The following is a 26,364-nucleotide window of genomic DNA, read 5'->3' on the forward strand; positions in this document are numbered from 1 at the left end:
ACAATCATCTATATTAAAAATAACACTTAATAGTAATGCCAACCTAGTAATAACCAACCAGTGAGTATAAATACCTTGAAACTGTGATATGTTTAGGTAAATTTTCTTACAAATTAATAAATAAGCTATCATAATTTTTCATTTTATTTAGACTGAAGCATCTAAAGCTTGCACTGCCTCATATGTACTAACAAAATCAGCCTTTGTGAACTCTGACGCTGGAGGCAGAAAGAAGAGAGGCCACAACAGCCTCCTGTGATCATGTCAGACTCTCTTAGGCATCACTCACTCTTATGACAATTGGCCTAAGGACCAGTCAAGAGCTACCATCTTCCATGGTCTGATGTGTCCTGCTGAATGACAGACAAAGTTTTGTACAACACAGGGATATTCTGGAGGCCATAATGAATCCAAAATTACCTTAGAGATAATTCCCCAACTAAAGCAAACTCTTGTAGACAGACCATGATTACTGAAAAAGAGGCTTGTGTTCTTACAATATTTATTCCGTGGGGCCTCCTGCTTTCAGACAGCGTATGTTTTTGATGCTTAATGAAAATAGAAGTCCTGTTGATGAAAAGAAATGATCTCATGAGGAAACTTTTCCTGTGCTGGTGTAAATCTGAGCTCTAAGCTCAAGATGACAGTGCACTTCTGTGACAGGCAGTCACCGCCTGAATACCCAGTGGTGTTACAATAACAAGCTGGGCAGCAAATGCAGCTCCCCTGCCCTTCATGTGTCAGAATAGGTCAATGCAACTAAAACTGGTTTTCCCAGTAGCCTGGATCAGCATTCAAAACCTAGTCGTCCAGCATGAAAAATGTCTCATTACAATGAGTACTTCCCATGGCAATCTAGTAGTCTCTATTTAGATTAATTGTGATTGTAGGAAAGGCTTCACCCAACTAGTGACCTGTATTTAAAAGAAAAAAAAGACCCCATAAGGCTGTCTACATTATTATTGCTTGTCTCACTTGTTCACTCACTCTTCAGCTTGTTTTGAGACATACCCAGTGGGTGATTATGAAGCAGACAATTCCAGAAAGCCCACCATAGCTTTTGACGTACGTGAATGAAATGCTTTGGTCAGGACAATCTCTGTATCCCATTCTGACACTGTTTCATGATTCTTTCACTATACTTTTCTTACTTCAGGTCATCCGCCTGAGTAGAAATCAATTATGGATGGAAGAGAAATCAGAGATGATATGGAAATGCATTTTAAATCTTTGTCTTTAGGAAAACAATGATAAATTATCCTCCCCAGCAGAGGGCAAGGAGAAGAGTGCCTGGTCTGACCACACCACTTTCCCAAATTAATTTTTATCCTTCACTTAAAAAATAAATCCTGATGTAAAGTGGAATTTACCTTGCCAATTAAATAGTAAGTTATCAAGAATAAGCAAGTCACCCTTATAAGACAAACTTGAAAATCTCCCTTCAGCGGCAGTGTGAAGTCTAAAGATGGGTCCTTACCAGTGGAAGTACAGACTATAGACAGTGAATGAGCTTTCTATCAGATGCCTACTTGAGAAGGAGGTACTCCATTTCCCCAATGGATATCTTCCGAGCAGAAATTTTCAAACTTTAGCTTGCATTAAAATCACCCAGAAGGCTCCTCAAATAGCAGATTGCTGGATCCCACCTCTAGAGTTTCTGATTTAAGTCTGAGGGGACCTATGAGTTGACCATTTAATAACTATCAGCTGCTGCCGCTGCTGCTCTGGGCAGCACACTGGGAGAACTACAAAGCTAGAGCGACATTCTTGACCATGCTCACACCCTAAGTCTCTCTTCCTTAATAGAAGAGGGCTAACTAATCTTGGGGGCGAATTATGGAACAGGTTTAGATCCACTGTTTCTTCTTTTTCTTTGAGTTTATCAGGGCAGCTTCTGCTCTTCAGAGAAAGGCTTAGGATGCCCAAGGCAGAAAACAGAGAACTATGAAAGCATAGTTTTCAAAAGTTAAAGATATGAGTCTATTGCAAATACACAGCTAACATGTATCAGAGGTTTATTTAAGGCAATAATGAAGGAAATGGAAGATTAGTGAAGCTGGCTCAAAAGAGTATAGAGTGATGGAAGTATTTATAGTTAAGGAAACACAGAACCTTGAAATAAGATTGCAGTGTAGAAAACAAGTAGTTAATGTCCTATGGTGAAATAAAATTGTAACATTTGGGGTTATCTTCTCTACTGGTTAGAAAACTGTTACATCTCCTTTGAAGAAACATCATTTATAACATATAAATCCATAAAACAGTATTTCATTTTACAGAATCTAGGTTATTATCCACGGTAAACAATAAATCAAGCAAAACCACATTCATCTAGAGTAGGAGTTAGCAAACTATAGCCAATGGGCTAAATCCAACCTATTACCCGTTTTTGTAAATAAAGTTTACTAGAACACAGCCACCCTCATTCCTTTACATGGGTTTGTGGCAGTTTGTCAGCTACAACAGCGACAATTAAATCATCCCTAGATAGTCTTATTACAATGCTTCAATAGGACACTTAAAGGCCATGCATTCTTTTGTCTTACTTCCCACTCTTGCATAGTGTTCTTAACAGAACAAATAAGTACTAAATGAGACATTGGAACAGTAGGAGTTCAGAAAAGAGAACTGCTGGATTTGTATGGTATCAACTTAGCCAAGCTAAAACTACATTTCCTAGCATTCCCTTCCTGGAGACCAAGATAGCCTTAATATTCTGCCCCCCCCCAGCTTTATTACACCATAACCAGACATTTTCCTGATGCTAGGCTCCTGACCTCTCTTGTCTTAGAATATTTATTTTAGAAAACTTGTAATTGTAAATTCTTTCTCTGCCTTTTTGAGATGAAAATGTTTTGAAAAGCTTCTTGCCACTTTTGCAACCTAAAACTATCTTTCTCAAGGACCAGGGAGCTCTCCTTTTAAAGAGTAATCATCAGGGAAGGAGATCGCATGCAGCCCCAGACTTTGTGGGAGGGGAGGAGCCTAACTTCAGTGGGCGTCTTGCTCCAAGTTGTAAGAAGAAAAACCTCCTATTATGAAGATAAGAGAAAGTTTAGTTTTCCTTTTGGTACAGCCAATTAGTAAACACGGATGCCCTGAGATCCTCCCAAACCAGGTCTTAAGAATTCCTGCCATTTGCTTCACTAGAGATGAGCTCAGACTTCTGATATGTCTCTCCCATTGTAATAGCCTTCCACAAAGTCTTCCTTGCCTGTTCAACATTGTCTGGTACAGTTTTTCTCTGACACTTGCATATTTCTTTATTAGCATGGATGATAAGGAACATTTTGCATGACATTTGGAAGGCAGAGTGAGTCAGAAGCCATATTTTTTTCACATTCAGTGCAGGGCAATAAATGCTGTTGTAGCTCACATACATTGGTCCCTGATCTGCTGGCTCATTCTATTGTGCGACAGCAGCTAGTCCTACAGCTGCTTTAGCTCTGTTGAATCTCCTTCGGTGTCAGTAAATCCGTGGTTAGTGTTTACAGCAACTGGGGCAGCAGCTATGAAAGCAGACCCTCAAACTTCTGCCAGATGTCCTTACGCTCTCTGAATCCTGGGCACCAGCTTCTCTGGCTGGTTACTGGCATCATTGAAGTTAGAAACTTGGTTGGAGGTGGTGAGAAATGGATGTATGTGACAGCCTATCCTTATGGCTTTCAGTTTGTCCTTGCCACCCCACTTTATGTCTGTGGTTTATTATTTTACTGCCTTTCCTACTATCTTCAGGCCCCAAATCAGAAACAGAAGTAAAAGCTGTATGTAAACTGTTTCACCAAATCACAAAATTGCACAGTTTAAAGGCAACTGAGTCAAAATCAAGAGTCAAAATGGTCTAATTGGCCAGTTGACAAGATGTCTCTAGAGCTGAAATAGATCTGTAGCATACCACAGTCTTGCTTGATTTGTATACACCAAAAAACTAGGCCTAGTGAACAGACGCCTGACTTAAATTATTATAATTGAGGAATCATGCCCCTCAACAAGTTCTCAGACGTGAACTGGTTCACAGACCCAAAGCCCCTGAAATGTTACCCTTAGGAAAAACCTTATTCCATGATGAAAGTATATAATGTAAATCTTCTAGCCTTCTTTTAAAGAGGTGTTCAGCCTTTTACCAGGGTGATTGTGCATTGCAGAAGAGGAAATAATCAGAGGGATTACTAGACATTGGCTCTAAACTTAAACCAACTCCTGAAGACCAAAAATTTCACTGTGGTGCACCAGTTATAGTAGAGGTTAATGGAGGTCTGAAATAAATTGAGTTTCAGTCTATCTCACAGTGAACCAGCGAGTCTCCAAACTCACCCTGTGGGTAATCTCCCAGATTCCAGAATGCATGACTGTAATTGACATGCTCAGAACTAGTAAGAATTCCCACTTTGGTTTCCTAACCTACAGAGCGCAAGCTATTATGTTAGGGAAAGCCAAGTGGAAGCCACTAGAACTGCCTAGATAGTAAACCAGAAACAATATTGCATTCCTAGAGGAATTTTAGACATTAGTACAGCCATTAAAGACTTGAAAGATGCAGGGATAGTGATTCCTGTCACATCCCATTTAACTTGCCTCTTTGGCCTCTGTGGAAGACAGATGGATCTTGGAGAATGACAGTGGGTTTCTACAAACTTAACCAGATGGTGACTCCAATTGCAGTTGCTCCTTCAAATGTGGTTTTGTTACTAGAGCAGATCGACATATCCCCTGGCATATGGTATAGGGCCATTGATCTGGCAAATTCTTTTTGCTCCATACCTGTTAGTAGACACAAAAAGAAGCAGTTTATTTTTGGCTCTCTGAAGCAACAGTACATCCCCATTATCTTACGTGAGGGTTATATTAATTCTCCACCTTTATGTCATAATCTAACCTGCAGGGACCTTGATTATTTCTTCATTCAGTGGGATATCATGATAGTTCATTTTATTTATAATATTTAGGTGACTGGTAAGGATGTGAAGATAGTAGTAACTACTCTAGGCATTATTTAGAAACATCTGTTCCAGTGTGTAGGAAACAAACTCCACAAAAATTCAGAGGATGGCCACCTAATGAAATTTCTAAGAATCCAAACAATGGCCCATGGCATGTCAAAATATCCCTTCCAAAATGAAGAACAAATTGCTGCATCTGACCCCTCCTACCACTAAAGAAAAAGTACTAATTGTATATCTTTGATATTGAATGCAAAAGATGCCTCATTTGGATAGGTTACTCTCACCCATTTACCTAGTAACTCAAAAAACTTTTAGTTTTGATGGAGGTCCAGAATAAGAGACTTTGTTGCAAGGACCTTGTTGCAAGGTCCTTGCATCCCATGCAGAATGCCAAGCAAGTTGTCCTATCATTTGGCCTATGTGATCTATAAGATACAACAGGGCTTGGAGTCTCTTTATCAGACAGGAAGGCTGTGTGGAACTTCTGGCAGTTCTTAGAAGTGATTCACAGAGCAGATATTTAGGATTTTGAGGCAAAATTACACCTTGTTTTTCAAATAATTATTCTTTCGAAAAACTCTTCTGGCTTGCTACAGAGCTTTGGTGGGAAACAAACACCTAACCATACGCCACCATATTACTATACGGCTTAAACTGTGCATCTGAGTGTTGTCTGAATGAATGAATTCATTGATTCATACCCTTGAGAGAGACAGTAGCATTCATCATCAAACAGAAATAGTACATGTGAGATTGAGCTCGATTAGTTTCTGAAGACACGGTAAATTGCATAAGCAAATGGCCCAAATTTCCATGGCCCATTTTCCTATTACATTACTTCCTCCTTCTCAGCCTGCACCTCATGGACGGTTTCTTGAGGAAGAAAAAATGGTCCTGATTTACAGATGACTTTGCACTACTTGAAGGTATATGGCTACAACACTGCAGCCCCTCTCTGGGACATCCCAGATGAATAGTGGTAAAGGAAAATCCACCCAGTGGTCAGAACTTCAAGCAATGTACTTAGCTGTTCCTTATGCCTAACAGGAGAGATGACCAGAAGTATAGATCTACACTAATTCATAGGCAGTAGCTAATGACTTGGTTGGATGATCAAGGACTTGGAAGAAACACAATTGGTGAAAAAGATGTCTGGGGGAGAAATATGAGATAGATCTCTCTGAATGACACAGAGAGTGAAGATATGCTCAGAAGGTCAATGCTGACACTAGGCTCTGTTGCCACTCATGCTCATTGCCACTGATCTGGTTCATCATGTTGGTGAAGAGTAGCAGCCAGGCCCATAGCTTCTCTAGCTCCCACTGGATCTCTTTATGCTTCTCTAAACCCTGCCCAGGTGCATATTACATCTGTGATGAAGGGGGGCAGCTCTTCTTCAGGTCACTCCATCAACCAAGTTACAGGCTTGGTGATAGTAAGAGACCTATGTGGGCTCATGCTTGCCCTTTTGGGCCCTATTGTCCTTTCTTCCACCACTTCATGTCTGTTTTTCCTTCTTCACTCTCTACTCTGTTGACTTTATTCTCAAGACAAGATGACGAACCAAAAGCTATGTATAAAATGTTTAACCAGCTCCATAATAGTGTAAGATCAATAGAAAATAATGAATCCATATTCTGTATCATTCCAGATTTTTTTTTTAAATCAAATCTCATTGAACACAAAATCAATAAAAATGAGCAGGAAATGTTGAAGAAAACCTAATAATAAGAGGCTGATTTTAAGTCAGAATTTGAAAGAAATATTTGCAAAGGTCAAGATGGAAGATCCCTAGATGATAGAAAACAAATACTATGTATTTTAAGGTAAATAGCCATGTGTTTTTCCATACTAGGGAAAAGGAATATGTCAGAAAGAGAAAAAAAAATGTTTTGAGGTAGATGAGGGTATTAGAATACAAAAATCTATGAAACTCAAGCTGAGAATATTTTACCTCTTTTGGTGGGCATCAATGAGATGGGCTAGTGGCATAGCATTTTTATCATGAGGGCTGAAGTGGCCAAGAAATGAGAAGCTTGCTCCAGAAAGTCCTATTAGAAAGCCCAAGACAGAGGGAGGTTGGAATCTCTTCTTAGGAGCAAAGCTAGGGATGATTCACTAAAACATGGCATGCAGAAATGTGAGTCCAGAAGAAGGATAAGTCTCCATGATTAGAACCATTTTAATAGCCACCATTTACTTAGCCAGGTATAGTATACATTTTCTCATGAAACTTTATACAGTGGTTATTTTTGTTTCTTGTTGTGTGGATAAAAAACTGACATCTACAGGTTAAATAACTTGCCCAAGTTTGCATACTTAAAATTCGAATAGCTTACATTTAAACACAGTTCTCCCTGACTCCCAACTGTTTTGTTAAGAACTAGTAGGTATGCAGTCATGAGGCGCTTGATTCAATGCTAGGACAGTAAGCTACAAGCTGTGGACCACTATATTTCTTTTTTTTTTTTTAACTTTTTTTTAATGTTTATTTATTTTTGAGATCGAGAGAGACAGATTGCAAGGGAGGGGCAGAGAGAGGGAGACATAGAATCTGCAGCAGCCTTCAAGCTCCGAACTGGCAGCAAAGAGCCTGACACAGGGCTCGAACTCATGAACCGGTGAGATCATGACCTGACACAAAGTGACCCCTTAACCGACTGAGCCACCCAGGTGCCCCAGGACCACTACATTTCCTGTGCCTAAAGCCTGACACTGTTCTGATGTGTATGAAGTTATGGATGAAAATATAAATGGATAAGCTAAAAAAAATTACAAAGGTAGATAAGTGTTAGCCAAGTAGGAATAAAAAAAAATGCAAATTTTGAGCACACACGAGTCCTGGGTGCTTGTAGATACACACAACTTGACAGAAGTCTGTCAAAACCTGAATAAAACCTACTCTCTTATTTATATAAATAATTTTCCAAATGGCATGAATTCCAATTTTCTATCTTTAATGAAATGGAGTTGAAAATTCTTTATATACATCAAGACGAAAAGAAAAAAGAAGAGAAATGTGGTTTTGAATGTCAAGCAGCTACAGAAGGTGGCCTCGAAACCCCAGCACCCGTAAGAAGGCAGTGCAGGGTAGTACTTGGGAACATGGATCCTTGGAGCCAGACTGCAGGTGTTTGAGCTCTGGCTCTGCCTCATTTTAGCTGCAGCAAAGTGCTCAGTCTTCTGCGGATCCTTGCTCTCATCTGGAAAATGGGACTAATAATCGCTATGAGGATTATTTATGTTTACATTAGCAAAATGCTTAGAAGAGTACTTGGCACATGGTAAAATCCATAGTAAAGTGTTTCATAATTAAGTTAAGTACTTGACACTTTTGAGAATTTACTACAGGCATGGGTCAAGTCTGTGAGGCTGTTTTCAGTAATTCAGTCAAGTACTTTTCACACGAGACTGCTTCCGGTGATTCAATCAACAAGTATGTTTTGAATGCTTGACAGGTTCAAAGTAGTGTTCTCAGTCTAAGATTAAAGTGGCGAACAGAACTAACATTAAACATAACCTCACGGATATTTATTGTTCTAATCCTCTAACACCTTACTATTCTAATCTATTAGAGGATTCACCATGTTTTGATAACATTTGTTACATGTGATTCACGTAATTATTTTTCTTACTTGTCTGTAAATTTCTCAAGAGCCTTGAAATGTATGCTTCTTTGAATTTAAGTTTAAAGAAAAGATAGATATTCAAGAAATGCCAGTTGAATTAAGAAGGAAAAGGTGGCTTAGGAGGGAGGGAGGAGCCAGTGAGGTGGGATGGGCAGCAGTACTAATCCTGGGTTTCAACTGCTTCAGCCCAAACCTCAGCTACTACTTAGTAGTTCTATGACATTGGGTAGGTTACTTAAGCTCCCCAAATCCCGTGCTATCAGCTGTTAATGAGGATGATGATAACAGTACTGACTTTGACGTGATTTTCTATGAGATTGAAAGAACTGATGATTTGAAACCATGTAGTATAATATATGGCATGTAATAATAATACCATTTAATTTATTACTGTTATAAACTAATGAGCAAAACAATCTTTAGAGAAAACATTCTCTAAAGATGATGCTATGATTCAACATGTGTAGAAAGTGTTAAAATCACTTGTGCATGTGCATGCATGCATGTACACAAAACAGTATTTCTAAGATTTCAAAATCCTATAATTTTTACTTGAGCAAATAAAAAATGATACCAAAAGACTCAGTCCATCTAACTTACTACATACCATTTTAATGCCATGTGAATAAAAGGATTGCACTGCTGGGTCCCTGCCATACTGTTATACAGACCAATTGCAGCAAAGTCAATGAATCAAATGCAATTTAGTCTGGCTCAACCAGATCCAGCTGGAGGCTGTTTCTGCACATGAAGCAGAAAAAAAACATTATAGACCATAATTTCTGCTCAGATCAGTCAGTCTCAGTCATCCTACTTGGCAGGCAATTGGTCTGACTAAAATGATTCTGCGTGAACGACTCTGTAATGGTGGATAAGGCACAACCTTTAGCCTGTAATAAAGTAGACTTGGTACATTCTTCTTCACTCGACAGAGGGTGATCATCAAGCATTTAGGCTGTAACATCACCTTCTATATGCCTACCTAAGAAACTGCGTTTGGATATGCAGAAAGTTACAAAACCGGATTATGGACTTTTGAACCTAGTGCCTTGACTGGATGAGTCTTGTAAGGGTCTTAGATAGAAATGAGTATATTTTGCAAATGGGGATAATATTAACATTGAGGACCCGTGTGACCAGAGGACTGGCTGTGGAAGAATGTGAAAAGAGGAATAAACTCTATCCCTACATCTACATTCTTACATTATGACATTGCAGATTCTTCCGTCAGGAGGTAGAGCGTGTGTATCCACATCTTGAATCTGAGCCGGCTGTGTGGCTCACTCTATTGGGATTGTGACATGAAGAGAGCCTTTAAAATTTTTGTGTGCATTGGATCGTGCTATCTTGCTGTATTTGGAGCCCTAAAATCACCTAGAAGCTGGCCTGCTGGAGAATGAAAGGAAGAGAATTGAGGTATCCATTCAATGTTATGCCAGCTCACAGCCAGGAAGCAGCAAGACTGTAAATGTAAATGAGGCCAATACTGCCAGGTGAAGGCAGATAGATGGGTGACGCCAGATGAGCGCAGAAGATCACCATTCAGTTAATCCAACCCCAGTTGTTGATCTACAGAATTAGAAGCTAAAAAACAGTTGAGTTAAGCCACTACATTTAGGGATGACTTACTAATACAAATACAATGAAGCTAACTAATACAGCTAACTGCATTACTAGTACAACAGCTAATAAAATGAAGAGGGGAGATGTGGAGGCGACATTGGTACCAAGGCCTATCCTTGAATCCCACATGTTTTTGACAACAAAGAGATTTTGGAGTATGGGCAAGTTGACTTAATTCTAAGCCCATCTACGTGGCAGATCCGGAATATTCCATACATTCCTCACCTCAAGACTAATGGCCGCAGGATGGAGGTTTCTTAACACTCAGATCTGAGAAACTGAGGAAGGCCAGGGTAAAGAATGAAGTTGGTAGATAATACTCCAGAAATTTAAAGAAGCCTATTTCATCACAGCAAAGGAGAGAGTACAATCAGGGAAGACTTCATTTTACATTTCAATGTTCAGTGTGACCAGGAATTAATGAATTAGAAAATAACATGTGGCTTGGGCACTTTTCTAAAATTAAGGATGTTGTTAGTATTTTAAATGGAGCTTAGATAATTCAGTGCTTCTGTTGAGGTTTCTCCAGAGTGGCAGTGGACAATGACTTTGAACTGAGATCCAGATAAAAGATAGTAACAGGGTGTTTTCCTGGGTTACTTGATGGGACAGCGTGGTGGCCAGAATTGAGGAAACTGAGATCAGCCTTATTAAGAAACATGCCCAAGTTCACTCATGTATTTAATGGTTACATTCAAATCAATGTCTCACGTCTAAAATCCATGTTTCTAGGCTGCTTCTTTAAGATTTGAGGAATTTATTACAAATTTTAAAAGTGGATTGTGGAGATAAACACAGTTCTTCAACAGCAAGCATTTCGGGACAAGGATAACAGTAAGAAGACAGGAATAGACAGGGAAGAAATACAAGGAGCTCTGATCCTCCTGTTAACATCCCATTATAGTAACGTTTATTAGTGAATGATCATAATTAATTTTCCTTTCCATCTGCTTGAAAATGAGGATAGAAATTTAGAAAAATAGGAAAGTAAAATACGTTTTTACATAAATAGGATTGAAACTATTGGATTGCAGTATAGAGAATATAAATTTAGGTTTCTCACAACACTCAGCACGATAATTCCAGATAAGCCAGAGAACAAAATGTAACTTTAAAAAAATGGCTTACAATATTGAGCTTTTCTGGTTCTTTTTCTCTAAAGGAAGCGATGGTCTGATGGATGGTGTCCTGGCCTTGAACTCAGAGGGTCAGAATCAATGCCCTAGATTTAGCTCATTTTACTTATGCAAAATTTGGTAAATTGCTTAAAGTCTTAAAGTTGCTGTCACAGTAGCCACTTTAGAATAATATCAGGATGTTCAAAAAATGCTGTATGAAAGACTGTGAACACACATGCGTGCACATGAATGCGCGTGAGCACACACACACAACCCACACCTCAGGGCAGAGTCACTGCCAGTCTCTCTCGTACCTTTGGAGTCCCTAACTCCACGTTTGGAGCATGAGCTTCTTAGATAATTAATTGTAACTGTCTAAGACTGTCTACATGAAATCAAAACAACTTACTGTATCAGTCAAGGTAATGAACCGTTAATTAACATGCAAATCAGTTAAATAGGTTGCTCAGTATCAGGTAGTACAAACGACTTCAGTTGATTGACTGAATTATAAGCGTATTATATCATCTCACAGAGTAATATATGTAGACTCCCTCCTAAGTGCATGGCCAGCCCTGAGACTCTTAAGAAAGCAAGATTTTAATGGTAATGACAATGATGCTTGTGTTTCTCTGTATTTTATAATGCTTTTCGGCTTAGAAATTGCTCTCACATGTGTGACCTAATTTAAAGGCTTATATCTGACTACATGTAAGTTATTTGCCTTGCACACCATCTTTATTGAATAATAAAAACTAAAATTCACACTCATAACCTCTTAAGTTTTTTTGAAGTTAATTTTTATTCCTTTTGAGAGAGAGCTAGAGAGCAAGTGGGGGAGGGTCTGAGAGAGGGAGACAGAATCCCAAATAGGCTCCACGCTGTCAATGCAGAGCCTGATGGTGGCTCTAACTCACAAACCATAAGATCATGACCTTAGCTGAAGTCAAGAGTCAGATGTTTAATTGACTGAGCCACCCAGGTGCCCCTCTCTTAATTTTTTTTTTAATCATATAACTTTATGATCTAATTAATCAGTTAAAAAATCATGTAAATTAAGCGGTGTTTGTTTATACTTAAAAAACTATTTAATTAAAGGAACATTTACTTTGGGGTACCTTTAAATAGTGAGTATCTCTGTCCTAATAAAGTACATTTTCACTTAATAAAGTTAATATTTTTAATTTTTTCAGTGTTTATTTTTGAGAGAGAAAGAGACCAAGGGCAATTGGGGGAGGGGCAGGGAGAGAGGGCAGTCACAGAATCTGAAGCAGGCTCCAGGCTCCGAGCTGTCCACACGGAGCCCAATGCAAGGCTCCAACCCACAAACCGCGAGGTCATGACCTGAGCCACAGTTGGATGCTTAACCGACTGAGCCACCCAGGCACACGTTAATAAAGTTAAGTTTATACACAGATTTTGTATATCAAGACATGCCTGTTTTAGTAACCAGTTATAGTGAAAGAGTCTTAAACAATAAAATATACTTCTCACATGCACAAAGTCTGATGTCAGTCAGATGTCTTTGCTTTTCTCCATATAGTCACCATGCTCCATGCTCCGTGTTGTCTCCATAAGTGCATGCTTATTTGCTGAGTACTACCATTTCAGTAAACTGCCTCCATGGTCGCTCTCAAAGAGGAAGAGAGATTATGGACGTGACATACTTGCTCTTAAAAAGTCTCAGCCCGAAATCAGATGCGTGGATTTGACTTGCATCTCACTGGCTAGAACTAGCCACATGACTCTGCCTAGTTGCAAAGGGACCTGGGAAGCAGATTCTTCCTGTATGGTCTGTAAGGAGAGAATAATCAGAGATGAAAAGCACTCGTACGTTACCACGGTTTCCTTGCAAATATTGAGCTAAAACCTCCTTTTTTTTTAAATCATTTTTTTTCCACTGATTTCTCTACTTAGGGTAATTCAACATTGAAGTGAGGAATTTTCTTACTCTTTTGAGATATGAAATAAAAGAATATTTGACAAGCTTCATGCTTTTACTTTTATCTACAAATTATATGTTTTAAACATAATGACAATGCTTCAAAACACAGTTTGGTACACGTCGGTAATAGGTTTTCATGACTCAGAAAGAATATAATAATCTACCATGATCAAAACTAATCTGCCATAAAGAGTACAGAAATATCCAATAGCTTATTCTGTGGAAACAAATCCAAATTAATTGCCTCATTTGTTACATCATATGTAATATGCACTTTAACATTGCCATGACTTTGTACAGACATCTAGCTTCTCAGAGAAATGTAGAAAAACATTATGAAATACGGTTTCATTGGAAAAGAAGTAACATGTGTAATGAGGCAACTCCTAATTCTCTGTGGGTTTTATTTTAAAGAGGCAACAATTATTTATTGAATTATGCTCTTCTAAGTGTAACAAAAATGAAATAAAATGAAGTTTTCCACTACACTTCTTTGGGTAACCAGTGTGCATGCACGCACGCACACACGTGCACACATACATGCACACACTCTCTTTTAATAGAGGTAAAAAAAAAATCCGTGTAATGTAATTACCCTCCATAAAGCAATGAAATAGATGGCTCCTCATCAAAAGACTCTGTCCATCTTTCCAGAATTTGTGGAAATTTCATCCACCTTGTCTTTTTTTTTCTTTTCTCTTCTCTCTCTCTCCCCTCCCCCCACTCTCTCTCTGTTATGCTTTGTCTCTGTGTGTTTGCAGTGTTGGCTGGGTTTGGGTTAGGTTAAGTCTTCTTATTCTGGAGCATCTGTGTTGGTGATGCTTTTCTCGTGCCAGACTACAGGAACACAAAAGCACAACCAGCATAAAATGGAGCAGGACACTGGAAGTGGGTTGTTCCCACCCCCCCCCCACCACCACCACCAAAAAAAGTAAAAAATAGACGTTACCGGATGTGTTTGATTTGTAGATTGTGGGTAAAATCAGGGTGCATAAGCAAGCTAAAGAAGAATGAGAAGGGGTAGTGGAGGATACAAAAAGGAGAAGAAGGAGGAGAAGGAGAAGAAATAGAAACTATTAACTACAGATTACACTAGTTTTCAAGAGATGAATTTGAAGATATATGCTTGTTTATTTTGAGAGAAAGAGAGAGAGCATGGGGAAGGGGCAGACAGAGAGGGACAGAGGATCCAAAGAAGGCTCTGTGCTGACAGCAGCAAGCCTAATGTGGGACTTGAACCCACAAACCATGAGATCCTGACCTGAGCCAAAGTCAGATGCTCAACCGACTGAGCCACCCAAGTGCCCCTTATTGGATTATTTTAATTCACTGAGGGACCCATGGACCTTCTTTCCGTAGGGCCTTGCACATCCTATTCTCTGATGGGAATGTTCTTCCTTCCTGTCCTCAAAGAATCTGCTTCTGTATGACCTTTGCTTCTATATCTCCAGAGAATCCTTCCCTGGATCCCTGATTTTAGTCAAATCCTCTGATTAATTCCACATAGGACCTGGTATCATTCCTTCATAATACTTGCAATCATTTTGATTTTCACTTATCTTGTAATTTTTTTTTCCTATTTCCTCTACTAGAGTGTCAATTCCATGAATTCAGGAAATATGTCTGCATTTGTTCACTTTATGTGCCAGTTACCCTAGTACAGCATCTACCATATAGTGGGACCATGACCTGAGCCGAAATCAAAAGTCAGATGCTTAACCGACTGAGCCACCAGGAGCCTACCTAATGAATATTTGAATTGAAATTAACTGAACAAAATAACAAACATTGACACTGTCTTTAGTTTTCTGTGTAATAAAAGTACACTCAGCAAAAATACCTTTGCATTAATACCAGCAAGTTGGTATGGCATGAAGCAGTTTAAACCCAGGAGGGTAATATGGCATTTTTCAGGTCATCTCACTAAATGCTCAACATTCATTGTATTTCTATAAGAAAAAGAAATAAATAAAACCGCATGGTATGATATGAAGAGCAGTGATCTGTTAGCCAAAGAACCTGAAATTTAATTTCAGTTCTACCTCTTAACTAATAGTTTGCTACTGAGCAAGTTTCGTCTTGTTTTTTGAAATCAGTTTATAAGATAAAGAAATTCCTGATTTCTACATTCTGCCACTTCCAGCAGTGCATGAATAAATGATTATTCTCTTGATGCAGCCAGGATCTCTTGTTGAGGGGCCTGACCCTATGGCGTTCTACCAGATCAACTACTTAGAAATTGCCTAATCATACAGATGTGCTACATTATTGCAAGGGAGAGGACATTTCAGAGCATGTTTGGTTTTGTTCTTGTTTTTTTTTTTTTTTTTTTTTTTTTTAAATTTCAGTTCAATCATATGATGTCACTTCAAGGGAAATGGTCCCACTGCCCAAAGTATTCCTCCTGGATTGGAGTCTGGAAAAAATAATTTAGAACTTTATTTTGGAACTTCCAACCAAGATATTATTGTTAAGTTCACCCTCTGATGCTCCCTCCACTCCAGAGGGATAAATGATAAATGATGAAACATTAAAAAAAAATAGCCATGTTAAAAGTGCAAGATAAACATGTCTGTTGGCCAGAAACAAATTGAAATGGGGCTGAAGCCATAAACCTGTTGGACTCCAGATCTGAAAGCATGTTGAAGCAAACTGGAGTTTTAATTATTTAGGAAAATGGCAAGAGTCAGGAGCCAGAGTTGCTTAATGTAACTGAGCACTAGATACAGTTTGGGGAAGTTACATAGTGAAGGAGGTAAGAAGATACAGTCTCAAAGCAGAACATGGGCCTGGGTATCCTCTCCCTCAGTGATTATAGCTGTATCGTATCTCATATCACCTTACTTTAGGAACCTGAGCTTCCAATTCAAGAATGGGCCATTTTCTCAGAGCCCTGAGCACCTGAAAACCCTCTAAAATACCAGTAACAAAACTAAAATTCAGGAGAAACACTGATATCAAATCAAATTTGGAAATGACTTTAAATATGTAAATGTTCTTCAAAGAGACAAATTGAGAGTAGCATCCATGAATATGCAATTAAAAAGAGCATAAGTAAAAAACAAGCAGAATAAAAACATAATATGCTAGAAATTCTAAATAAGAAGATACCTCATTGAGAAAACTTAAACTGGTATTACGAATTCTGTATTAGACACAGCTGAATAGAGAATTAGCAAGTAAATCTACATTTTTTGACAGGGTTTGAATAGTTGAAAGTATGCTAATATCTCCCTTACTTTTGGTGTTAGCTGTTTGAGACCAAAAACTAGCCATTCATTCTTACAACAGATATTTCCTGAACAGATTTTTTGCTTTGTTACCTCAAAATGCAGTTTTCCAAACAGCTTCTTTTTACCTTATGGATTATCAAAAGCTGAAAGCTGGAAGCATGATTTCCTTCACTAAGTAACCACATTAAAATACAGGTGTCTGAAATATTTTTTTTTTTACTGTTCTATTACATCAAGTTCATCTTACAACTCCAAAATATGTAGTATTTCTCTTATTATGTTGACAGATGTTTTCATTTCTTGATGCAAACGTTCTCTATATTTTAGGGAACACTGAATTGGTTACTCCTAAATGAACCCATTTATTTTCCAAATATTTTACTTTTCAACTTTATCCAGAGACTGGAAAACTATATGCTTCCACCAAAATGTAAGTTCCTTAAGAGCAAATGATTTTTGTCTTTTTTGTTCAAGTACATAAAATAGTACTTGGGTCATAGTAAACTCAATGCATATTTGTTGAAAATTAAGTGGTCTTTAACACTTCTGTTTTGAAATACAGCAGGAATTGAATTGGCTGATGTTTTGATTATAGATCTCATTACATTTGTTTAAATGCCATAAAAAGATTCTTACATGTTTTTCTTTCTTAAGAATTTAATTCATATGCTAATTTGGATTATTTAGTGGAAGAAACTGTCTTAGGCTGACTTGAAAGAAGGATTTATCGTTAAGAGAACAGAGGTGCACAGTCCTGAGATTGAGAGGCAAGGGCACGCTGAGATGCCGAGTCACCTCTGTGTCTATTCCACTACAATATCTGCTTCTTTCTTTCTCCCTGAACTCCACTTTTGTCAGCTTGTCAGATGCCATGGTGGAAAATGAGCCTTCACAATATGTGGCATTACATTCAAAGTTCTAGCCGCTGAAACTGGAAGAGTGTGGTAAAATATCCAAATTTCTGTAGACAGGCTCATTGTCCCAGCTTGAGTAGATGTTCATCCTTAAACCAATCAGGGGTGTCCAGAGAGACCAGGAACATGAGACTTCATTATCATTAAAGTTTATGGGTATTTGGTCAAATGTCTTAGCCATAAAGAGCTTCTGGGGAAAGTTAAGGGGGCTTTGGTAAAGACAAATGAAGATGAAAGGCCTTCCAGGTATAAGGTCAAAGGTTTTCTAACACAGAAAGATAGAGGACCTGACAATGACATTGCTACTATTTTTAGCCCTGTGCAGTGGAAACCTGTGTATCTGGCCAAAAAGATCTTGGAGCACACATTTCTCGTGGAGGGCGGGTGACTGGGCTAGTGCCACAGACATTTTTCAGGGTTAAGGTTTTGTGGTTGTTACTGCCAACAGCTGTCTCTCTCTGTCTCTCTGTCTTTGTATGTATGTCTGTGTATGCATGTGTTTATGTATATATGTGTCTGTGTGTGTATACACATACACATGTGCATACACAAATATATGTTTATACACACATGTGCACAAATGTGGAGTAACAGGTATATAAATACATAGATCCATAAAAAATATAGAAATTACTCTAAAACAATGGGATCATCTAATATACATACTTTAAACATTAAAAATAATTAAATTTTATTTGAATTTAACAAAATAAAAACAACAGAAGAAATTATCAGTCTTTTCAGATGAATATATTTTATTACAAAATACATGTGATTCTACAATATCTAAATTTCAGAAAAAAATATTTTTCAAAATAACTGATATTAGACCAATTATGGCATTGAAAAGTACTTTTCCAGTTCTGACATCTTTGATTGTCTTTCTCTGATGAGAGAGGAACTTCTTAGCATCGTTACATTTCAGCCCATCTCAACTCCCACTCACATTTTCGTCCTTGATACTTGTATGATCTTCACTTTGGATGAATGAACGCCCTTTACATTTTGATCTGCTATCAGAATTTCTTTCAGTAGTTAGTCTTTTTTTTTATATATGTTTTAGTGGATTAAATACTTACTAAAGGATTTGAATACTTAAAGTCATTCTACCATAGCTGCTATATGTTAAATTCTGTCTTTTGATATGTTCATGTTTGGCTGGATTTCAAGTTTGTTTGTTCTCCTTCTTCTCCAGAGGGATTTATGGGTACCATATGATGATTTTTCTTTGAGAAAGCCTCTCTATGGCATTTATTCTTAAAAAATGACTGGGATGAATACAATAAACATGTATTACCTTTTTCATCCCTCAGTACTTTGTAGACATTGCTCCACTGAGGGTTGCTCTGGAAAACAAATAAAGTTGCCTTGATATTCTTCTATCATGGGTGATATGTTGACCACATGACCAAAGACTTCTTTCTTCATCCTTTCAGTTCAATAACTTAGCTAGAATATGTCTCAGTTTCTGTAATTCTGAATCGATTTGTCTTTGTATACCAAGGCCCCTTTCAGTTGATTGATCTAGTCTTTTCATTTCAGAAAAGTTTTAATCAACTGGCTCTTTGAAAACCCCTTTCCCTATTTGAGAGAATTTGTTGAATTCTCTACTTCATGGACTTGCATTATCTCTATCCTGGCTTGTCCTTTTCTCCATCAGTAGAACATTATATATTATAGCCAATCACTCATTTAATCTCATTGGCTTTTTTCTGTACTCATTGTGATTGGTATGTGTACTTTAAACCTTGATAGATATTATCAGACTATATACCAGAGCAATTTATACCACTGATTCCTAAATTGGGCTTGAAATACCATTGACTGAATGGTAGAGTCTCAGCTCTCCTCTCTTCTGCCCAAGATTATTTGGGGGAAGGGAAATCTACATTTAATTAAATAAAAGAAACAAAAATTTATACGGTACTTGGATTCTCGGTCCGACTATGAGTCACTGGCTTTTACCACTCTCTTTCTTTTTGCCCAAAGCCAGGGAACTTCTCTATGCCTCTCTAAATTAGCTGCCTAGCTGTATGTTAACACCACCCAAGAAACAGTCACCACACAGTCAGGTTAGCTAAATAATATCAAATGAAAATCAAACAATGTCACAACCAGAGCACTTTCCTCTGTGAGTATCTGAGAGGAATAGTAAGGGATACTATCAATATCAATATGTGGAAATGGTCCAGAATCATATGGCTGGAAGGCACCAGGAAAAACACCATCCTCTTCAGAATTGTGCCTGGGCCATATTTTCTGATCATCATAGTTCTCTATTAATACCTTGAAGTAATAGACATGTCAGGGTCATTATCCTTTCCTGCTTTATTAAAATATTTATCTAAAATTCTAAATAAAGTGAAAGGCTGGGGTGACAAATCATACCAGATTTTGATTCAAAAGTTAAAAGCATTGCAAGGACGACTTTTTTCAGTGCTTTGAACTATTATGTTTAAATCTCACATCTCAAAGAGATAACAAGTCAAGCGGGGAGAACATCGTGCTCTGCTTGGCCAGCATTCATTATTGCCTGAGGTCACAGAGTCCTGTGGTCAGGGTCATTTCATGTTTGTGTGTGACCTTTCAGGACATTTGTTTCCTTTTTCTTTGATTGGATGTGCTCAGCTGTGTGATTCATGCGATCAAGTTTGTAAACACAACCTGCTCACATCATTCCTTGAAAGGGTATCATTTTAATGTTTCAGAGACATCGCTGTCCTGGAAAATGGATGACCGTCCTCTGTCTCAGCTCTGATAAGATTTAGAAGATGACCAGTGCCCAGATTCCCTCACTGAGTCAATATGCTTGGGATTTTCTGAAGTTTAATTTCCCTTCAAGAGAAGGTTTCTACATGTTATATTATCTAAAGTCAACATTGCCTTAGAGATAGGTAGACACAGGGAAAAGAAATGAAATCAGAATCCCAGAAAGCCTATTACCCAAGTTCTCCTTATTCACCTGTCTGATAGTTTTCAACATTTTTGAAATTTTTGTTTTTGCTCAGCATCTTGACTCTTACCATTTGGTATCATTGGAACAAGTATCCATGCTGAGCACTACACTGGTTGCCATAGGAGATGTGCAGCGTGGGGTCATGCCTGAAATTTATATGGACTTGAACTCAAATCACAATTCTTCCACTTGCCACATCTGTGAAATGCTGTGCGTGTCATTTAACTTCACTGGCATCGGTTGTCTTATACGGGAAAAGCAGCTAACTGAAAAAGAAATGATAAAGATGAAGGTGATGATGAAGACAATGGTAGAGATGCAAACCCGTACAGTGAATTTGTGCACATTAGAAAATGGCATCCACTCTTTCTCCCTTCGCTCTACATTCATCTCAGAAATGTGTCATATTTTGGTTTTGTTCAAATAAGCCACTGCATAGTCATCTGATGAAAAATTGTCATAAATGTGATGTGATGTTTATGATGAAAATAGTGCCTTTAGGCGTGATGCCCTTGTAGAGTGGATGGCATGCACAACCAAATGCAAGCGTCCTGAAGATCATGTGGCATACTGTGTCTAAGAGCCCAATGTGGGGGTGCCTGGGTGGCTCAGTCAGTTGAGCATCCGACTTCTGCTCAGGTCATGATCTCGTGATCGTGGTGTTGAGCCCCACATTGGGCTCAGAGCCTGGAGCCTGCTTTGGATTCTCTGTCTTCCTTTCTCTCTGCCCCTCCCTTGCTCATGCTCTGTCTCTCTTTGTTTCCTCCCCAAAATAAAATAAAATGTTAAAAAACGTTTGAAAAAAGATAAAGTGCCCAATATGAAACATATATTGAGCACTCTAAAAATGTTGGGCATTATAATCAAAGTATTTGTAATTTGCTGTTCAGTACCAATAATATCATCAAGACTCTCGGAGAATATTTTTTCTTTTAATATTTTTAAGATCGTCCCTATAAGTCCACTGCTTTCTGTAAAAATAAGAATGAATTGGCAGATGTTGGAGTGACACCAAGATTGGCATTAGACACAGTAGACACAGATCATGTCATCCAAATTCGTGCTGTTTGGGGTGGTAGTACTATGTTTTGGAAGAAACTTCAAGTACCAGATGGCAAAACAGAGTATGAAGTGTCAGGAAGACCTAGGTTTAAGTTATATAATGAGAATGAAATAGATATCATCATTATCACCATCATTATTAATATTATTATCCCAAGGCTTCTGGGTGGCTCAGTCCGTTAAGCGTCTGACTCTTGGTTTCAGCTCAGGTCATGATCCTACGGTTTGTGAGTTTTAGCCCTGCATCAGGCTCTGCACTTATAGCACAAAGCCTGCTTGAGATCTCTCTCTTTATCTCTCTCTCTTTTTCTCTTCCCCTTCCCTGCCCATTCTCTCTCTCTCTCTCTCTCTCTCTCTCTCAAAATAAATAGATAAACTTTAAATTATATATATTATTATCCCTACTTTACAAATAAATAAAATGAGACTTATTAACTTGGTCACAATCACACAGCCAAAAAGTAATGGGCCCAGAATTCAAAGCTCAGATCTTTTAAACACTAAGTTTGTTGTTTGTAATTACTGATCTTTCCTACCTGGGCAAGAGATGCTGAAAGTCAGAGCTAGGGTAGAGATAATAGTTATGGATAGGAAAAGACAAATCAGAGAAATATGTTAAGTAAAAGCACTTGGACTTGAGAGAGGGGATGGAGAAAGAAGTGTCAGACATGATTTCTAGGTTTTAGACCACATAAATCATGTTTCTCTAACTAGAAAAAAAAATCTAGAAGAACAGATGTGGAAGGAAGAGTTTTACTTAGGTTTTGCATGAATTTTAGGTACCTAAGAAACTTTCCAGTAGAATTGTCCATTGACAACTTTGTATTAAGTTCTAGAATACTTAAGGACAGATTAAGATTAGAATATATATTTGGAAGTTATTGTGCATGGATGATAGGGACTGAGATCATTCAGAAAGATTTTGTAGAATTAGGTAAGAAGTGCACTAGGACTAAACCGTGAGGAACTCATTTTCCTAAGGAATGAATAAGGATGATCACGGATATAAAATTAACAGTGGGAACTCGTGGTGTTAACAATGGTAAAAAGAGAGACAGAGAGAGAGACAGAGAGAGTTTCAAGGAGGCAATAGTGGCAAAAAGAGATTAACAATGAGAAAAGAAGCTGCCTAGAGACAATAAAAAGATTAACTGGGTGTGAAGGACCCAACTTAAATAAGTCACAAACTTTAGAGAAGTGTCTATTCATGTTTTCTGCCCATTTCTTCACTGGGTTATTTGTTTTTCGGGTGTGGAGTTTGGTGAGCTCTTTATAGATTTTGGATACTAGCCCTTTGTCCGATATGTCATTTGCGAATATCTTTTCCCATTCCGTTGGTTGCCTTTTAGTTTTGTTGGTTGTTTCCTTTGCTGTGCATAAGCTTTTTAGCTTCATAAGGTCCCAGTAAGTCACTTTTGCTTTTAATTCCCTTGCCTTTGGGGATGTGTCGAGTAAGAGATTGCTACGGCTGAGGTCAGAGAGGTCTTTTCCTGCTTTCTCCTCTAAGGTTTTGATGGTTCCCTGTCTCACATTTAGGTCCTTTATCCATTTTGAGTTTATTTTTGTGAATGGTGTGAGAAAGTGGTCTAGTTTCAACCTTCTGCATGTTGCTGTCCAGTTCATAGCAGCACTCTCAACAATAGCCAAATTATGGAAAGAGCCTAAATGTCCATCAACTGATGAATGGATAAAGAAATTGTGGTTTATATACACAATGGAATATTACGTGGCAATGAGAAAAAATGAAATATGGCCTTTTGTAGCAATGTGGATGGAACTGGAAAGTGTGATGCTAAGTGAAATAAGCCATACAGAGAAAGACAGATACCATATGGTTTCACTCTTATGTGGATCCTGAGAAACTTAACAGGAACCCATGGGGGAGTGGAAGGAAAAAAAAAAAAAAGAGGTTAGAGTGGGAGAGAGCCAAAGCATAAGAGACTGTTAAAAACTGAGAACAAACTGAGGGTTGATGGGGGGTGGGAGGGAGGAGAGGGTGGGTGATGGGTATTGAGGAGGGCACCTTTTGGGATGAGCACTGGGTGTTGTATGGAAACCAATTTGTCAATAAATTTCATATAAAAAAAATAAAAATCAAAAAAAAATAAGTCACAAACTGAAATGGCATAAACTCATATGATTCTGTAATCTTCTCAAACAGTAGTAAGTAATTGAACAAAAGATTTCAGAAGATTTACAGAGTAGAAAAGGATCAAAGTGTTGAGATTCAGGATAATGTGTTTAAGTGCTGGACCATGCCTGTCTAAGTAGTGCATTAAATGAGTTTAAAAATGGAGATTATATACCGGGTGGGTGAAGTGGGGGAGGGGACATAAAGGTTGGAAAAATCTCCATGAGTTTGGAAAGCATAAGAAGTTGAGATCAGTGTGTGGAATGTAAGAATTTTAAATTGCACACATAGAGAAATGCTTAGATGATAATAAAAGTTCAGGTATAACTTTACCAGTCAGGAAATAACGTGAAGTAAAAGTTAAGTTTTATAGAGTTAAGGAAGTTCAATGTTAGGTTGTCATTATGCATAGAGAAATCTCTCAGGAGGGAAGCTGTCCTTGTGCTGGTCAGGGGTAACCATGAGTTAGAGGCCAATGTCTATAGGTAGACAACGGAGAAAGGAGGACGGTAACAAATCTGGAAGGAGTGAGCATCATAGCAGGAAGGTGTTTTGTAAGAGGTCATAGAGATAAGGGTTTGAGACAACGATGTGGGTCTTGGAAGTTGCACACACTAAGTATGGTCTTTACTTAGGCATAGGAAATGAAATCTGTTATTCAGGAAAATAAGTATGTTTTGCTTTGACTGAGAAGTGACAAAAGATACTAGAAGAGGTGAAGAATTTAGGGGAATTTTTTTTAAAGGCAAAACATAATATCCAGAGAGAGCAAGAGAGACCAATGGAGGGAAGGGCTGGAAAAGGAAGGGTAGAGGAGTAATGGGCTGGAAGGAGGATGGACACAGGACTGGGGTGGCCTGCCTCTTAGGCACTGGCCGAGCACCATGAAGGTGAGAAGCCTGGAGACGTTTTCTGGTCTCAAATTTCCCAATCATGGTAAAAGTGTTTTGGGGCCCCAAAACAACTTTTGGTGGAGAGCACCAGGTGATGTGTGCCTAGGTTTCTGTAAGCGTCTCCTTGCTGCCTGTTGAGATACTACATGTGGAATCCTGGGAATGCCTAAGGAGACAAAGTATTTGAAATCAGTGTTCCCAGTCATACTACAGAATGCCCAGTTGCTTCTGCTTGATATTGTGGGAACACCTTGAAATTAGAGTCAGATAAACCTGGATATAAATACTAGCTCTGGGGTGCCTGGGTGGCTCAGTCGGTTAAGTGCCCACTCTTCTTGGTTTCTGCTCAGGTCATGATCTCACAGTTCCCGAGATCAAGCCCTGTGTGGGGCTCTGCGCTGACAATGCAGAACCTGCTTGGGATTCTCCCTCTCTCTCTGCCCCTCCTCCACTCACACATGCTCACACACACACACACACACACACACACACTCTCTCTCTCTCTCTCTCAAAATAAATAAATAAACAAACAAAAAATACTAGCTCCACAAATTTTGGAGCAATGTCCAGTGATTTACCAAATTTTGGAAACTTCCATTTTCTCCCTCACAGGGTTGATACGGGGAGCAAACAAGAGCACATCCATGAAAAGCTGGCAGTCTGTAAATATTAAAGCCAGTTTGGGGAACTCACTTAATGCCTCTCCTAAGTATCAGACAAAATGGACAAATGGCTAGGACTGCTGTTTTCATGGTATTTCGTGGAAGAATATTTGGCCTTGGACAAAAACAACACAATATGTTTCTTAGCTTTACTGCTAGAAAACTTTGTTTTCGGGAAACTGTCAACAAATGCACGTTAAGTGACTCCGCAGCTTACTCCAGACCATCCGTTATCCTCCTTTCTCTGTGCACACTCAGTGGTTGATTCTGGTGTTCGGTGACCTTCAAGGGATCAGAAGTCACTACCACCGCCACCACCGCCGTCACCGCACTCATTGCTGGGGGCACCTTCACCATTTGAGACTCATTCAGAACAAATCAGCTCAGAGAAACCAATGAGAGTGAGAGAAAGCTGATTGTGTTTGGGGAACATCATGAACCTACTTAGTTCTGTGTTTCAGAGGCCGTTGTGGCCTTCCTGGAGCTTGTAGACGGGTAGCACACCCACAGTGTCCTCACTTTTATGAACAAATTCCTGTGTCCTAACTGCTAGACAAAGGCCTGGCTGCAATTTTTTGTACCATAGTAAGGGAAATCAAAATTTATTTATGTTGAGAAACTCCCTGTTATGGATTGAATTGTGTTCCTGCCACCGCCCCCCCCCCAACAAATGTATATGTTGAAGTCTCAACTCCCAACACCTTAGAATGTGAATGTATTTGGAAACAGAATCTCTATAAAGATGGACTCCTAATCCACTCTTGTGAGTGGTCCTTACAAAAGGGGGCAAGTTGAACTTCAACACACATATGAGGAGATGCCATGTTAAGATGAAGGTAGAGATTGGACGATGCTTCTACATGCAAAGGAATACTGAAGAGTGCTAGAAAACCACCAGAAGCTAGCATACAGAAACATGGAACAGATTCTCCACCACAGCCCTCAGAAGGGACCAACTTTTCTGACACCTTGATCTCAGATTTACAGCCTCCAGAACTGTGAGATGATAAATCTCTGCTGGTTTGTGGTACTTTTTTTATGGCAGCCATAGCAAACAAATACATTCCCCATCCCACCCCCATTCCCACCCAACCCCCATTGAAATCACTGGTAATAAAATGGGATAATACCAAACCAGGAAGCTCCATGACATCCCATGCCGTGTTGTGTTTGTTTGCCAGTATGTCCCTTAGCACCTAGGACCATGCGTGGTACGCAGAGGTAGTCAACAACTATTTTTTCAGTGATTGGTTAA

At 38.7% G+C, this 26,364-nt stretch overlaps 1 long non-coding RNA gene across 1 annotated transcript in view; it reads right to left on the reverse strand.

Moving 5' to 3' along the window:
- Positions 1–4,521: 4,521 nt before the first annotated feature.
- The window catches only part of LOC123383051, a 40,982-nt gene continuing 19,139 nt past the window's right edge, over positions 4,522–26,364 (reverse strand). Inside the window, exons 2-3 of the long non-coding RNA XR_006592310.1 lie at positions 12,808–12,943; positions 4,522–4,761 (exon numbers count right to left, since the gene is read on the reverse strand). This is a non-coding gene — a long non-coding RNA (uncharacterized LOC123383051). The remainder of the gene's footprint in view (positions 4,762–12,807; positions 12,944–26,364) is intronic.

The sequence above is a fragment of the Felis catus genome, chromosome F2, assembly GCF_018350175.1.
Source record: "Felis catus isolate Fca126 chromosome F2, F.catus_Fca126_mat1.0, whole genome shotgun sequence".
Classification (NCBI taxonomy): Eukaryota; Metazoa; Chordata; class Mammalia; order Carnivora; family Felidae; genus Felis; species Felis catus.